The sequence below is a fragment of the Gigantopelta aegis genome, chromosome 2 (assembly GCF_016097555.1).
Source record: "Gigantopelta aegis isolate Gae_Host chromosome 2, Gae_host_genome, whole genome shotgun sequence".
Classification (NCBI taxonomy): domain Eukaryota; kingdom Metazoa; phylum Mollusca; class Gastropoda; order Neomphalida; family Peltospiridae; genus Gigantopelta; species Gigantopelta aegis.
In genome coordinates this window covers 5,561,944-5,578,413 of record NC_054700.1, presented here as the reverse complement: position 1 = coordinate 5,578,413, position 16,470 = coordinate 5,561,944, and the positions used below count along the sequence as shown (strand labels likewise).

At 37.8% G+C, this 16,470-nt stretch overlaps 1 protein-coding gene and 1 long non-coding RNA gene across 4 annotated transcripts in view; one reads left to right on the top strand and one right to left on the bottom strand.

Annotated features, from left to right (window-relative positions):
* Positions 1-16,470, bottom strand: part of LOC121380361 (small conductance calcium-activated potassium channel protein 2-like) — a 165,472-nt gene that overhangs the window by 103,990 nt on the left and 45,012 nt on the right. The window lies entirely within an intron of this gene.
* LOC121380376 overlaps positions 1-16,470 on the top strand; it is a 34,446-nt gene that overhangs the window by 8,440 nt on the left and 9,536 nt on the right. For both annotated transcript variants that reach the window (XR_005958922.1, XR_005958924.1), the window contains exon 2: positions 8,297-8,352. This is a non-coding gene — a long non-coding RNA (uncharacterized LOC121380376). The remainder of the gene's footprint in view (positions 1-8,296; positions 8,353-16,470) is intronic.

Genomic DNA, 16,470 nt, shown 5'->3' with positions numbered 1-16,470 from the left:
AAAACAGTATTAATCTATGACATCACTGCATCATGTTTTGACCAAGGTTTATGAATTCTCTTTCCCAGATTGCTTATTAGCCTGATTCTCGCGACCAACGAGAATATTCGAGATTTTGAACTCTTCGAATTTTATATTGGCATATCTAATACCGACGAGGACCAGTCTATTTTTAAACACGATTTTATGAAAAACAGTTTATAGCGGCTATCTTAATGGCGTCTCTACTTAACACTTTTTAATTTCCGGTCTGTGATATTGCGTCATCATAGTTATTCGTTTTCATCATTAAACCATTGTATCACATTATGTCCCCAAGCACTGACGTCGAGTCTTTGTCTCCTTCAGGATGAAGGTTATCAATTAAAGAAAGAATATCACAACAAATGATTACATTATATATTTCGTCGAATCACGAATTCGCTCGTTAACTCGATTTATTCCCAAGATCAGCCATGTTATTCTACTTCACTATTTCTTCATTCAGTTAAAACAAAAAGTCCACTTGACTATTCAAAATGTCTATTAACAACGTATTCATTTGATCAACGAGCTTACTGTAGTGCACTATCTATTCCCTCGATTCATAATGACTGAGGCGTTATTCATTTCTCTATCTCTCTCTCTCTCTCTCTCTCTCTCTCTCTCTCTCTCTCTCTCTCTCTCTCTCTCTCTCTCTCTCTCTCTCTCTCTCTCTCTCTCTCTCTCTCTCTCTCTCTCTCTCTCTCTCTCGTAATACACCAAATCAGCTAGTGTTCTGACCATGTTGCTTCAACACATTATAGTGATATTTGCCAGTCCCTCAAGACACTTCCACAGCCTGGTTATTCTCTGACAATTACGTCACTGCATCACATTATTTATTCCCTTGGTATGTATTGCCATTACCTTATAGCGTGTATTCTCTCGGTTATGTGTAATATTTAATATCACTTACATGGATTTAACGTCGAAGCTCTCAGTAAGATGAGAAATATGACGGTAACGTTTACAAAACGTTGACACGATTAAATGTCAAACATATACATACTAGATTTCTTTGTTTCTGTTATCATCATCATCACCATCATCATCATCATCACCATCATCACCATCACCATCATCATCCATCATCACCACCACCATCATCATCAGCATCATCATCATCATCATCACCACCACCATCACCATCATCAGCATCATCATCACCACCATCACCATTATCAGTATCATCATCATCATCATCATCATCCACCACCACCATCATCATCATCATCATAATCATATTATTATTATTCCTATGTAGATTATAATAGCTCATTCATCAGGAGATTATACTTTAAAATTTTTTTTTTTAGTCATATCCCAATCAACATATTTAGAACCATCGATTTTGCAGAAATAGATCATAATTATTTTTCTCTGTGAAAAAAAAAATCGATCTCGGGTCATTGTTATGATGAACAAAGTCTTTAATAGTTTGGAAATACCCATACAACCGCAATGATCTGGCTGAAAACTGCGTGATTTGGTTGCCTTTGAAAGGGATCACGACAATACGAATAGACACACATCTATATTCCAGACGCCACTTTTGCGCCACGATAAAAAGGTTAATAACCAATCCAGGGAATAGCCTTGGTCGTCATGACCCATACAGTTATATAATAATAACTGCCTTTGAAGAACGGCAAAATTACAGACGAAGCAGTAACACGATTGGTCATAAGCTGCGATTACAAGCGAGTCCGGTCAATTTCGTTTGGACCCCTAATAAATATAATTTGATACGCGGAATCCAAAATAAATAGAGATGTACAAAGGGGTGACTAAGAATATAAAAATGTACAGAAACACATTAATAAACATGTAGGCCTATTCCTTCTCTTTTAAATTTAGGGATTACATTTTAATATTTTGTTTTCATTCGTAAATGTGTAACCATATGTCCGACGCCATATATATGTAAATAAAATGTGTTGAGTACGTCGTTAAATAAAAACATTTCCTTTATTCATTCGTAAAATAAATTCATTGGACGGAATTTACGAAGCCTGTTTTAGACTTAAACGCGTGTATTTATATGTATTTACAATGCTTAAACACCTGCGGCTAAGAGAAACATGCTTCGTAAAATTGGCTCATTGTGTGTGTGTGTGTGTGTGTGTGTGTGTGTGTGTGTGTGTGTGTGTGTGTGTGTGTGTGTGTGTGTGTGTGTGTGTGTGTGTGTGTGTGTGTGTGTGTGTGTGTGTGTGTGTGTGTGTGTGTGTGTGTGTGTGTGTGTTTGTGTGTGTGTATGTTTGTGTTTGTGTGTGTAAGTTTGTGTGTGTGTGTGTGTGAGAGAGAGAGAGAGAGAGAGAGAGAGAGAGAGAGAGAGAGAGAGAGAGAGAGAGAGAGAGAGAGAGAGAGAGAGAGAGAGAGAGAGAGAGCGAATACGTTAGGGTCATTCGTTTTCTTGATGAGCAATGGGTGACGTTTCAAATATTCGCACTATATTAAGTAGGTGTATTTAGACTATTTGACTTTGTTCTGTACACTTGGATTAAATTGCCTTCCTTCGTTATTTCTTATAATAACCTCGTACCAGCACTATTTATTTCTATTTCTATCGACGGAAATATATTTGTCTATATAAAGTGGGAGACGGCATTATTAAAAACCTTCTATCTCTCTGTCTGTCGTGTCTGCCCGTCTGTCTGGCGTATATCTGTTGCCATGGTAATTAGGACAGAAATGACGAGAGCTATTCAGAAAGGTTGCTCTTTATTAGACCCGTCCCTTTTAATGTCAGTAGTTCAAAACGAAATTGCGAAAAGACAATATTGACATCAAAGGATGCAATAGTTGTACACGCAAATTAAATCTGTGTTGTATACGATTTGGTTACTGACTACAGTTGTGGAGGTACCCAGCTGGTTTTAGAGAGGTTCAAAGTACGGCATCGCTCTTTGCTTTTTTTTTTACAACTTCTAAGAAAGCTGAGACTGACGAAGAGATCAAAGGTCTAGTAAACTAAGTTAGGATGGGAGCAGCTGGTGTGTTAAACATAGAGATGTACAAATAATGATCTTCTAGTGCTTTGAAAGCTACTTGCCACTTAGGTAACGTGGTCGTTCGTGCCTAGTATAACATCACTTGTTAGGTTGTTTTTGTGTTATGGGATGAGAGCAACGATTAAGAACTATTAAGTGTAAGTGTGTAGGTATTTGTTTTTGCTTTATTGTACGTCGGTTTTGTTTTGTTGTTTTTATTTTGTTTGTTCTTGTTTTTGTTTTGTGTTTTTTTTGGGGGGGTTGGTTTTTTTTTTGGGGGGGGGGGTTTGTGGGTTTTTTGTTGGGTGGTGTGTGTGTGTGTGTGTGTGTGTTCTTTGTTGTTATGTTTTTTTTTTTGTTGTGGTTGTTTTTATTGTTGTTTGGGGTTTGTGTGTGTTAGCTTTGTGTTTTAGCCGTATCAATTAATTTTGATTTTAAATTAATATTCGTACCAATGTCCAACTAAGGTTTACGCACAACTGAACCATCTGAGCCGTTTGTCCAGGACGGTGGTTATTATTGGCAAATTGTCAAAGGTTGGTGAGAAATACATATACCTACTGGCCTTACACCTCTCCATCAAAACGTTAAAACTTGTTCTAGATGGAAGTCGGTATCGCGAAGCGAACCCAGTACCTACCAATCTTAAAAACGTCTGATGGCTTAACCTCACTGACACCGATTCCTATGTAAATAACATTGAGCGAAATGCTTTTATACTCAGTTCATTCTCACAGTCACTAACGATTATCAGCTCTTGTTGAAAACATGGAATGTATTTATAATATTTATCAACGACGAACATATTAATAAAGCAGGTAAACATTTAATCTGTATTTTATTTTACACACAAGTAACTATGGAAGACGAATTGGGCTATTTTATTACCCGACAATGCGGGATAGCGGAAGTTAAGTTCCTGCAATTGTTCTCTCCGTTTGCTGACTATTATTACCGAAATGGATTTGCCAAACATCTCAGCAATTATACCGCTCAAACAAAATCCATTTCCAATCATTGTTAAGAGGAAGGTATCGTTTAACACGTTTCTCCGACGCACCGCTCCTAAGTGGTTAGTCAAAAGACTTTAAGAAGCGATTGATTCCATGATTCCACTTCAGTTTCTTTAAGCGATTTTTTTCTCTCTTATTGTTTCATTCTGCGACGGAGATCACCACAGAGGTAAAGTAGATGACATGGTGTAAATAAAACGCATGTATGGATTAGCAGAGGTCGATATTTCCAGCCGTCGGAACAAGAAGAAGGCATCTGCGAGGTATTGACGTCACTGGGTACGATTGTTTTGCAAGAAGGACCTGTGACGGGAGATTGATGTTAAGTGCTTTCTCAAACCTCTTAAGTCAGGGAAGAATGACAGAGATGAACGTCGAGACATTGTTAACAAGGATGAGATTTTTTATGTTATTTTACGGCTTTTTAACCCCACCCCCGCCCCCCGCTGCTTTATGGTCGAATTGCAATAACATCTCCCCTGCTGCTTTATCGTTAGGGTAGTATATATTTCTCCATCTATGCGCAACTTTCGCATAAAAGATCCCTTGCTGCTTTCTGGTACATATCACGGCTTTTGATTCGCGGAGGAGTGGTTGCGACCGCCCCTGCGTGTGCTGTAACCTCACTGTGGTGCAGGGGTGTAACATTCTCTTTGAGAATGGCCAATACAGCACAAAATTGAAGTTTTGAGTAAAATTCAGTATCCGTAAAATTCTGTGATATTTGTGTTTTTGCACAGTTCTTTACACTGTTTTTGTTTAAGTCTTGAATTTTTGTGTTGATGTTGATCATCACTTTATTTATTTGCATTACCATAGTTTGACACCCAATAGCCGATGTGTTTTTCGTGCTGGGGTGTCGTTAAACATTCATTCATTCATTCATTCATTGGATGCGACCGTGAAAAAAAAAACCCCGAGTTCATTGAAGAAGAAGAAGAAGAAGAAGAAGAAGAAGAAGAAGAAGAAGAACAAGAACAAGAACAAGAAGAAGAACAAGAACAAGAAGAAGAAGAAGAAGAAGAAGACGTTTTGTTTTGTTTAACGACACCATTAGAACCATCTGATATTGTCAAACGTTTGGTAGTTCATTGAGTGAGATTGACCCTGCAATTTGTCGCACCTCACGCGAGCGCTCTACCACTGAGCTACATCCCGTCCAAGTCAGATATGACTGATTGTGAAGTTGGTGATCTAGGTTGGATACAATGTTAACAGGGTAGAACTATATACATATATACAGTGCTTCTATATTATGGTAGCCCCACTCCCATGGCTAGTGTTATTCATTGTTGGGCTAGTAAATAACTACTATAACTAGCCCGACGGCTAGTGAAAAAAAACCTTGTCAAATGCTGCATTTATATATTTTGTAAATATGAATATCCTGCCCTGTCTTTCCACCCCCACACTAAGGATTTTTAAGCTCTATCTCTCTCTTTAGGTGACATATTTGATTACTACTTTTAGTAAAATTGTATTTATTTAAAGTAGGGCTAGTGAATTTTTAATCATGGCTAGTACATTTTTAAAATCACTGATCCCATGGCTAGTGGACTTTTATAAAATTCTAGAAGCCCTGATATATATATATATATATATATATATATATATATATATATATATATATACTTTACCATGCCATTATCTGCTTACGGTTCGAGAATGTTTACTATTTTCATTTTAATTTATGCCCATGTTTATATTCAATTAAGGTTCAAGCACGCTGTCCTGGGAAAACAAGCTGGGTTGTTTATTGTTAGTGAGAGACATGGGTGTAGTGGCCTTATAAGAAGCCATCGAGTTAAAACCTGTGAAATAATGTCATGCTTTAAGACGGTTTGCATGAACACTGTTGATCCACAAAGCCGTGGACACAAATTCTTAAATACTCCAGAAATGCCACAGACGCTGAGAAACAATCATCGATAACTGATCAATAATGCCATGCTTAAAAGAGTGCAAGACCATTTGCATGAACCATGTTGATCTATGATGCCTTGGGCACACATTCTTTTATACTCAAGAAATGCTACAAGCACGGAAATATTCATCGAAAACTGTTGAACAAAGCCATGCTCATAAGACTGCAAGACAATTTACATAAAAACCCGTTGATCTATGATGCCCTCCACGCAATGATTACAGACTAGTCTGGAAGTCCATCTGTCTGTGCTTGTCCGTTATTTACGTAAACATTACAGTAGTTCGTTTTATCTCAATTCCAGCCCTTATATCCAATTATAAGGTTCATAGACGCCGTCGTTGACACCAACGATCTTCCAATGAACGATAATAATCGAAGATTGATCAGTTTGGCCCTACCGATGTTATAATCGATTATAAAAATATTTAATCGATTCCGTGGGGAAAATGTTAACTGTGGTTGTTCTTCCAGTTTAGATGATGAAATTGATGTAAATATGTTTGTTTTTATTTGTATATATGAAAAATTAAGATATTAGATATAGTTATTACAGGTCACTAGCGTAGAAAGCGGGTGGGGGGGGGGGGGGCGGGGGGAGTGAGATTTTTTTAGCAGCAAAGATGTTTTTTATATTTTTTTTCTACATGTGTGTATATATATATATATATATATATATATATATATATATATATATATGTATGTGTGGGGGTGTGTGTGTGTGTGTGTGTGTGCGTGTGTGTGTGTGTGTGTGTGTGTGTGTGTGTTGTGTGTGTGCGCGCCCCTCCGCCCCCTACACACACCTTTTGGCACCTTCCTACGCACGTGCAGATCAACAATTCCATTTGTATGGTGTTGATCCCGGTGAACACGGCAGTAGGTGCATGGCCTTAGACTTATGTTTATATATATATTTATAACCGAAAGTGCCAGCCGATCATACCGATGATCGATCATGGAATTTCAATCGATTCCCAACACTAGTGGATGCACAGTTCAGTTGTGTAGACAGTCAGCGTAGGACAAGCGTTAATGGAGTGAGGTACAACGAGCCATTCTAAACGGGAGCCGGTACCGGGACGCGAAGCCAGTACCCACCAGTCTTAAAATGATCGATGGCTTACTCTCTACGTCATCGAATCCGGTGTAAATCATACAGAGCGAAATGTCTTTATAGTCAATTCATTCTGATAGTGTTTAATGATTACTTTGTATATTCGTCCATATGTATCTTTGCGCCTTTATTAATATATTTGATTTAAATGAATACTGGAAAGCATGAAGCCTATATATATATATTAAACATTTATTTCATTTGAACTTATTTTCGTGCTTATATCCAATTAAGGTTCAAGCACGCTGACCTGGACACACACCTCAGCTATCTGGGCTGTATGTCCAGGACAGTGAGTTAGTTGTTAGTTGGATAGCGGTTAGTGAGAGAGAAGAAGGTGTAGTAGCCTTACACCTACCCATTGAGCCCTTAAGAACTCGCTCTGTGGTGGAGCCGGTACCGGGCTGCGAACACTGTACCTACCAGCCTGTAGACCTTGCATTCATTTTATGTAGCCCAGTCGTACAACACTCACTTGAGGTGCGATGTATCGTAGGATCGATCGCCGTGAGTGGACATACAATGCATATAATATCTTTCTTTATTTTCCTTGTTAATGAGTTTGGTATAACTACCGCCCTACCTCACACCACCCCACCCCCACCAAACCCCAACTATATCCCCTCGTCCTCAATGTCCATTCCAAATAAGCTCAAATACGCCCAACCAAAATGGAAAATGCGTTGGCGTTTGTTGCAGCTGTTTGTCTCTTCTTTTGTTTTCTTCTTCTTTTTTTTTTCTTCTTTTTTAAAACTTGAGCAACGCGAAAACTTAGTAAATATCCCCTGGTGCGTTTAATTACGGATGGACCGTCGTGCATCACGCTGAGTTTTTGTTTTTTTCAAACCTGTTATCAAGCTAAAAGTTTCCTGTGTAATTATTCGCGACACGACAACGCTGTTGTTTTAAATATACAGTGATAATGAGCAGAGGGCGTTGACATAATTATATTATGGCCATTGTATGAATTAGCTTTATTATATACTAAGACAAAGAAACGCGAGATACACAATTAATTAGAAAATGTGTTGTTTTAGGCGCTGGTATGAAATAGAAGAATATTGACATTTTATGATTTTAAGGTCACGGGTATTTAAAGGAGAATTTCTGCTTTAATTAATATGATATAAAATTATGGTAATTTAAACCATGGGAATTATGAACAGATTATTTCTGTTTAAGCTCGTTTCTTTGTCCTTTTTTCATCTTTTTTTCTATTCTATTTTTGTAACAGAAGCTTCCTTTGATTAAACTTAAGGCGTTGTTGGAGTGGGCTTGTTGTTGTTGTTGGTGAGTTTCCTTTTCTTTCTTTTCGTTTTTTTTACTGTATACCAACTTAATTTTTAAAAATCAATAATATATTATATGTATACAAGCCTGAGCCAGAACATTCCCACAGTGTCGGTACCCTAAATTGAACAAGAACGGATTTTTATCTCATTGCAATTGCAATAAAAAAAATACCATATCGATCATAAATTGCTTAATAGTTTGTGGTGAGTATACATGTCTTGTCTAAATGTGAATCGTCAAGTTAGTGATCCTGGCTGACGAGCTATCTATCTTGTTTCGCACAAAATGCATTTTGGAGCTATTACAGAACAACAGGAATATCAGAACAGACTGGCTTTACCAAACTTACCGGTCTAGCTGGTGTTGTGGCTAGGTCATCGGTCTTAAGGCTAGTGTGTACTGGGTTCTCATCCCGGCGCCTGATACTACCCAAAGTGACCTTTAGGGTCATTTCATAATTACGCGGATGTAGGTGCGGGGATGGGGGGGGTGGGTGGACGTGGGAAAATGACATATAAAAATGCAAATAAGATCCCCCATATACCTTTGTCTGACACCCAATATAGCTGATATGCATTTTTGTGCTGGGTGTCGTTAAACATTCATTCATTCATTCATTCATAAAAAGACCCCTTGCTAGTAATGGAAAAAATGTAGCGGGTTTTCTCTCTAAGACTATACGTCAAAATTACCAAATGTTTGACATTCAATAACAGACGATTAATAAATTAATGTGTTCTAGTGGTGTCGTTCAACAAACAAACAAACAAAAACTTTATCGATAAGTTCAAAGGTCGAGAAACGTTTGTGCAAATACTTAAATTAAAAATGCATCGAGATCTTACTGGCTATTATATCTTTACACAAATCTGTCGACATTGAGATCTTACTGGTTATTATATCTTTACACAAATCTGTCGACATCGAGATCTTACTGGTTATTACATCTTTACACAAATCTGTCGACATCGAGATCTTACTGGTTATTATCTCTTTACACAAATCTGTCGACATCGAGATCTTATTGGTTATTATATCTTTACACAAATCTGTCGACATCGAGAAACAAAAGAAACAAAAGAAAACATGGGTTCGGACTAGCAGTTGGTTGTAACACGATATTGGAAACTGTTGGACACAATGCTTATGAAAGAACACACAAGCCATACGGCAAACCACACAACAAAATCAATCCGGTGATGCAAATGGCGGATCGGGTTTCCAACTGGCAACCGAACCTTATTGATCCGCGACAACACATTACGAACAAACTGCCATTTCCTGTCACTTTGGGACACAAACTAAAGAACTCGTGAACTCGAGTTTCACATGATTCGATTAATCTTTCTCTTATTCCTTCAATTTGGCTTTTGTCTAAATAAAAAAAAAATAATACCACTGACCTTTTCGAGTTTTGCATCGATATGGTGAAGTTATTGCGGTCACTGACATCGCTTTTCTAATCTTTAAATAATATGATAACACGTGAAGTTGTAAGTTTACGCCTGTCTAGAAAAAGTATAAAGTTTGTTTTGTTTAGCGACACTGCAAGAGCACATTGATTTATTGATCATCAGCTACTGGATGTCAAACATTGGGTAACGTTTTACTTGTGGTGTTAGAGGAAACCTGATACATATTTGCATTAGCAGCAAGGGATATGTTATATGAACTTTTGAACAGACAGGACAGCACATACCATGACCGTTGATATACCAGTCGAGGTGCAGTGGTTGGGACAGGAAAAGACCCAATAAAGAGAATGCGGCCAGTGAGGGGATTAGATCTTAGGACGCATCAGGCGAGCGTTCTACCGACTGAGCTTGATCCCGTCTTGTGTTTGTCTAGAACAGCGATGGAAGGAAGGAAATGGTTTATTTAATGACGCACTCAACACATTTTATTTACGGTTATATGGCGTCGGACATATTGTTAAGGACCACACATATATTGAGGGAGGAAACCCGCTGTCACCACTTCATGGGCTACTCTTTTCGATTAGCAGCAAGAGATCTTATATATGCATCATCACACAGACAGGATAACACATATCACGGCCTTTGATATACCAGCCGTGGTGCACTGGCTGAAACGAGAAATAGCCCAATGGGCCCACCGACGGGGATCGATCCCAGACCGACCACACATCAAGCGAGCGCTTTACCACTGGGCTACGTCCCGCTCAAGAAAAGCGATGGATAAACTATATAAACATTGAATAAGTAAAAACGAACTTTAGTTTTAATAACCTAATCATATTATTTGTTTCTTTGTATTTTCTTGGTGGATTCCTGTTATTAATTAACGACAAATGTGCATTTGTCTCCAGCTCTTCTCGTTCTAGCCAGTGCACCGCGACTGGTATATCAAAAGCCGTGGTATATGCTGTTCTGTCTGTGGAAAAGTGCATAATAACATATCCCTTGCTGCTAATGGAAATATCTGTCTAGAAAAGCGATGGATAAACGATTTAAATCTTGAATAGATAAAAACGAATTTTAGTTTTAAATATCAGGTGGTACACATTCAGCTCAATAACCTTTCCCTGACTTTAATAACCTAATCACAGTATTTTTTCTTTGTATTTTCTTGGTAGGTTCCTACTATTAATAAACGAAACATGTGCATTCGTCCCCAACTCTTCTCGTTCTAGCCAATGCATCACGACTGGTATATCAAAAGCCGTGGTATGTGATATCTCGTCTCTGGGATGTTGCATACAAAAGATCCCTTGCTACCAAAACTGATGCTGGCAGTAAGCAATCCTACCCATTTCCTGTATGAAAGTACTGGCAAACTGCAAGCAGGATTTTATCATGGATACTGTCTTTGAAAGTTTGTTTTGTTTAACGACACCTGTAGAGCACATGGGTTAATTAACCATAGGCTATTGGATGTCAAACATTAGGTAATTCTGACACGTAGTCAACAGAGGAAACCCGCGACACTTTCCCTAATGCAGCAAGGGATATTTTATATGCACGCTCCCACAGACAGGGAAACACATACCACGGCCTTTGACCAGTTGAGGTTCCCTGGTTGGATGGGGGGAAAAACCCAAGCAGTTGAACGGATCGACCGAGGTGGTTCGATTCTGCGATGCAAACACCTCGGACGAGCGCTCAACCGACTGAAAGAATAAAGTCGTGAAAGGTTAGAGCGATTCTAGGTGATTAAATCAACCTGACGATATACGATTATACATTATTCACGCCTTGCTATTTCCGCTTCAAATTGGGATCTACTCTGTTGTCAACTGACTAGATGAAAGTACACGCATACGGTAGTGATCACTATAGAGGCTATGTTTGTACTTCGCGTCAGCAAAAACAATAACTTCTTTTCAAAGCATAAACAATTATTATTTACATGGTACCATTCAATTCATGAAATGTTATATGAAATATGAAAAACACATAATTACACAAAAAGAGAACATCTGTAAATTAAAGTTTGTTAAAGTCTGTATTGTTAACAACACCATCGGCTATTAGATGTCAAACATTTGGTAATTTTGACATATAGTTTTAGAGAGGAAACCCGTTACATTTTGCTATTAATAGTAAGGGATCCCGTCTTGTGTTTGCCTAGAACAGCGATGGAAGGAAAGAAATGTATTATTTAATGACGCACTCAACACATTTTATTTACGATTATATGGCGTTGGACATATGGTTAAGGACCACACAGATATTGAGAGAGGAAACCCGCTGTCAACACTTCATGGCTAACTCTTTTCGATTAGCAGCAAGGGATCTTTTATATGCACCACCCCACAGAGAGGACTGCACATACCACGGCCTTTGATATACCAGTCGTGTTGCACTGGCTGGAACGAGAAATAGCAGCTGTAAATATACAGGTTTGTAACAGAAAATAACTGGATATTGTTTCTATGCGTCACGTACACCCTTCTAATAAACATCTCTGTTATAGGCAACTGCAGGGGTGCGATGGTAATAGGACCTTACGAGGTTTAACTTATACGTGTAGCAACACGTACACACATTGTAGTTAACTTGGTTACGAAAATTCGTACTGCCGAAAGCGGTCTAGCTATCTTCCTTGCCTCATTTGTTTCTCACCTTCTATCCCAAATTCTTCCGTCTTGTTCTGTAACCTTTCAATGTCTGTTACAATTATAGTTATGCACTACATTTCTCATTTCTGAAAGTGCAGTTTCCCATTTAATTCTATTACAAAAACAAATCGCTTTCTTGTGACGAGATTCTTGAAATATTCTAGGGGTAACATCACATAAACATACAAATTACATATATAATCATCATGAAATCACCAACTAAAGTAAACGTTTATACATAACTTGTATATGACATTTGTTTCTAGGCTCACATTATCAACTTACTTATCAACCAACTTACGATGGGTGCGGTGCGCTCGGATTAACAACTAATCAGTCGTAGACGTTGTATTGTATTCGACGAGAATCGAGTTGTAAGAGCGCTCAGACTAGCAACTGGACAGTCGTAGAAATCGTCAGATTGGCGAGTTGGCCAACTCCGTCGAGACAGTTTGTAGTCTGAGACTAGCATTACATGTTCGTAGCAACTGGTAACCTGTACATAACACGCATATATTTATGACGTAAAGCGCATAAATTGTCAGTTCCTAAATACATACGCGTTCCCCTTATACGTTGTGAAGTGCAACCTCTCAATTATCATCAATCCACTCAGCTAGGCTTAAAACGTATTCCCGGTTTGTAAAAGTGCATGTTTCCGTGTACGTTGGGCTTCGCAACCTCTCTATCACCGTCAGTCCATTCATCTACCGACAGCATGCTGCCTAATTCTGTTCTCAATCACAGGCTTTATCCCAAGATGGGTTTTGCGCATCACTCACAGAATACACATGAAGAGTGCAGGGAGGGTATTTTTCGTGGTGATCAATTCGGTTTTCTGACTTGGACGAAGCGGAGTTAAGACAGACGAGAGTTTCCTTACTCCGGATTCAAAGATATAAAGTGTTATTAATGCTGCGAAGATCCCTCTTGCGATAATGATGTGATCAAACGGAGTTAAAGCAATTTGTCAGACGGTTCCATCGGGTTTAAAAAAACAACTAAAAAAAACCCTCCTAAAAGTCATTGAAAACAGAACAGTATGCGTAACGACAATATAACATACTGTTGGATTCGTAACTGATAAGGCGGCGCTACACGATACGAATGCTTAGTACGAGAATAGAGCCAGGAGAATAGTCGATTGACAAGACATTTTTTATGATTTCATCGCAATGAATGAATAAATGGGTGGATGAATGAATGAATGGATGGATGGATGGATGGATGGATGAATGGATGAATGGATGAATGAATGAATGAAAGAACGAACGAATGAACGAACGAACGAACGAATTAATGGATGGATCGATGGATGGATGGATGAATGGATGGTTAATGACACCCTCAGCACAACAAAAACACACATCGCTTACTGGGTGTCAAACAAAGGTAGGTTGCTATGCAATCGGTTATTCCCGTTGCTATTTTCGTACCAAGTACTCGTTCCGTGTGGCGTCACCTTTATACGTTGAAATAAATATTATTATAGTAAATTTAAGACTTTCTCTAAGTTAGTACAGTGTGGTGTGGATAATGTTAACACGTGTTGGTGCGTGACACACGAGTGCGTGAGTGAGATTATAATGTGCTATAGTATATGTACAAACATACGCAAGTTTAATCACAGAAATAACAAGTGTTCACTGGCAATAACAAGATATATGTGTACAAACACGCAAGGATAGTCAAATAACAGTGTTCACATTGCCAATAACAAGATATATGTGACGAATACACCCTGCAGTTTTTTAAAGAATAATTTAAAAATTAAAAAATAGAAATAAATAAATAAAATGAATAAATATATAAAGTAAAAAAATAAACATTAAATAAAAAATTTAAAAATTAAAATAAAAATATAAAATAAAGAAAAATAAATAAATAAATAAATGAATAAATAAATAAATAAATAAATAATAAAATAAATAAAAACAAATAACATGGATGTCATAACTATATGAAAATAAAAGCTGAGTGATCTGTTAAAAGCTGAAACTTCTACACACACCTGAATCAAGGTAATCTTTCACCATTTTCAGATCAATAGAATAGAATAGATATTTAACGACACGCCAGCACGAAAAATATATCGGCTATTGGGTGTCTGATCAAATGCAATCTACTTTGTGAAAATCATTTTTAAAAAAACGTTGAATTCACATCTCTGAATAAAATATATAAATAAGAATTAATTAAATAATTATTTAATTAATTATCTTTTATTATTTACCATTGTGTATTGATTATCCCTAAATACATTGAGAATTTTGTTTCAATATTCCATTTAAATTAAATCTCATCCCCAGAACGACGTGCCATAATACTACATGGCTAGGGAAATGTCATGTTTATCGATCAAAGCACAGCGTGTAATTCCCTTAATGCAGTCAATATTTTCTCGAATATACTTTTTTTATGAATAATCAAGTATTAACCTTTTTGCACTTACCACATATTCTGTTGAATTGGGAAGTATGTGTCAAATCGCCGACTGACCAACTGGCTGACTGGCGGACTGACGGACTGACCGACCGACTGACTGATTATGACAGCAGTTTTTATAACCAGATAGGTATGCTCAGTTTACGTTTCAAATTATGCATATTTGTATTATTATTTTATGTTATTTCATTCCATTTTCCTTTAATAAAGTACTTTACTTTTACTTTACTTTTACTTTACTTTACTTTACTTTTAAGTAAACATTCTAAGAAGAAGTATATCGCTAGTATATTATTTAATAAAAACAACAAAAATATCAATAATTGTTGCAAGAATGTGATAACAAAATTATAAAGATAGTTTCAATGTTAAATCTAACAAAAAATAGCTAAGAAAAAACACTCAATATTTTTTTTCTTCAAAAAAGTAATACTTACTGGTGACGATCTAGTGTACTGTTATAAAAATACATTTCATCAGTATGGTTTCAATGGTAAACAATAAACACGAACATAATGCACACGTACAGTTTATAAACACACAACAAAGCCTAGCACGAAAATGCATGTTTACATACTTCGAATTAACAAATCATCTTTAACAACACCACTATTGGATGCCAAACACTTGGTAATTTTGACATATAGTCTTAGACAGGAAACTCACTACATTTTTTCCGTTAGTAGTAGGGGATCTTTTATACGCATCATCCCACAGACAGGATAGTACATACCACGACCTTTCAAATACCAGTCGTGGTGCACTGGCTAGAACGAGAACTAGTCCAGTGGGCCCACTGACGGGGATCGATCCCAGACCGACCGCGCATCAGACGAGCATTTTGTAAACAACTAGGCTACGTTCTGTCCCAAGAAAGAATGAATGCATGTTTCCCTATACATCAACACGAAAAACACACGGGCTACTGGGTGTCAAACACAGGAATATGAGGAACATAAAATATCCATAAAATACGATGTAGAGGGCTACAACACATTATATTACAACATCATTACAGTACAGCTGAATGGCTGTGTACGTATGTGCGTGTGTTGGTGCGTGTATGTACGAGTGTGAGTGTGTGTGTGGAGATGACTGCTCTCTCTCTCTCTCTCTCTCTCTCTCTCTCTCTCTCTCTCTCTCTCTCTCTCTCTCTGACTGTGCTCTCTCTCTCTCTCTCTCTCTCTCTCTCTCTCTCTCTCTCTCTCTCTCTCTCTCTCTCTCTATGTGTGTGTGTGTGTGTGTGTTCCTCTGTCTTGTGTGTGTGCTTGTGCGTGTGTGTGTATGTTTGTGAAAAACCATTGATATATTATCAAATGAATCTCCATTCTGTGAAGAAATCAGTACAAGAGATCTGGCCCTTCTGGATGATATCTGCAGGCGAGGGGGGGGGGGGTAACAATTTCTAATGAGGGGCACAAACCACACTTTTATCTATATTTATATATAGTAGGACAAACGAAATGTGCATTTTCGTCATCACTGTGTGTGTGTGTGTGTGTGTGCGTGTGTGTGGGAGGAGCACAGTCCCCCCGCCCCCCCCCCCCTTTTCCGGTTCCTACGGGCCTAGAGACCCTTTCTACTAACAG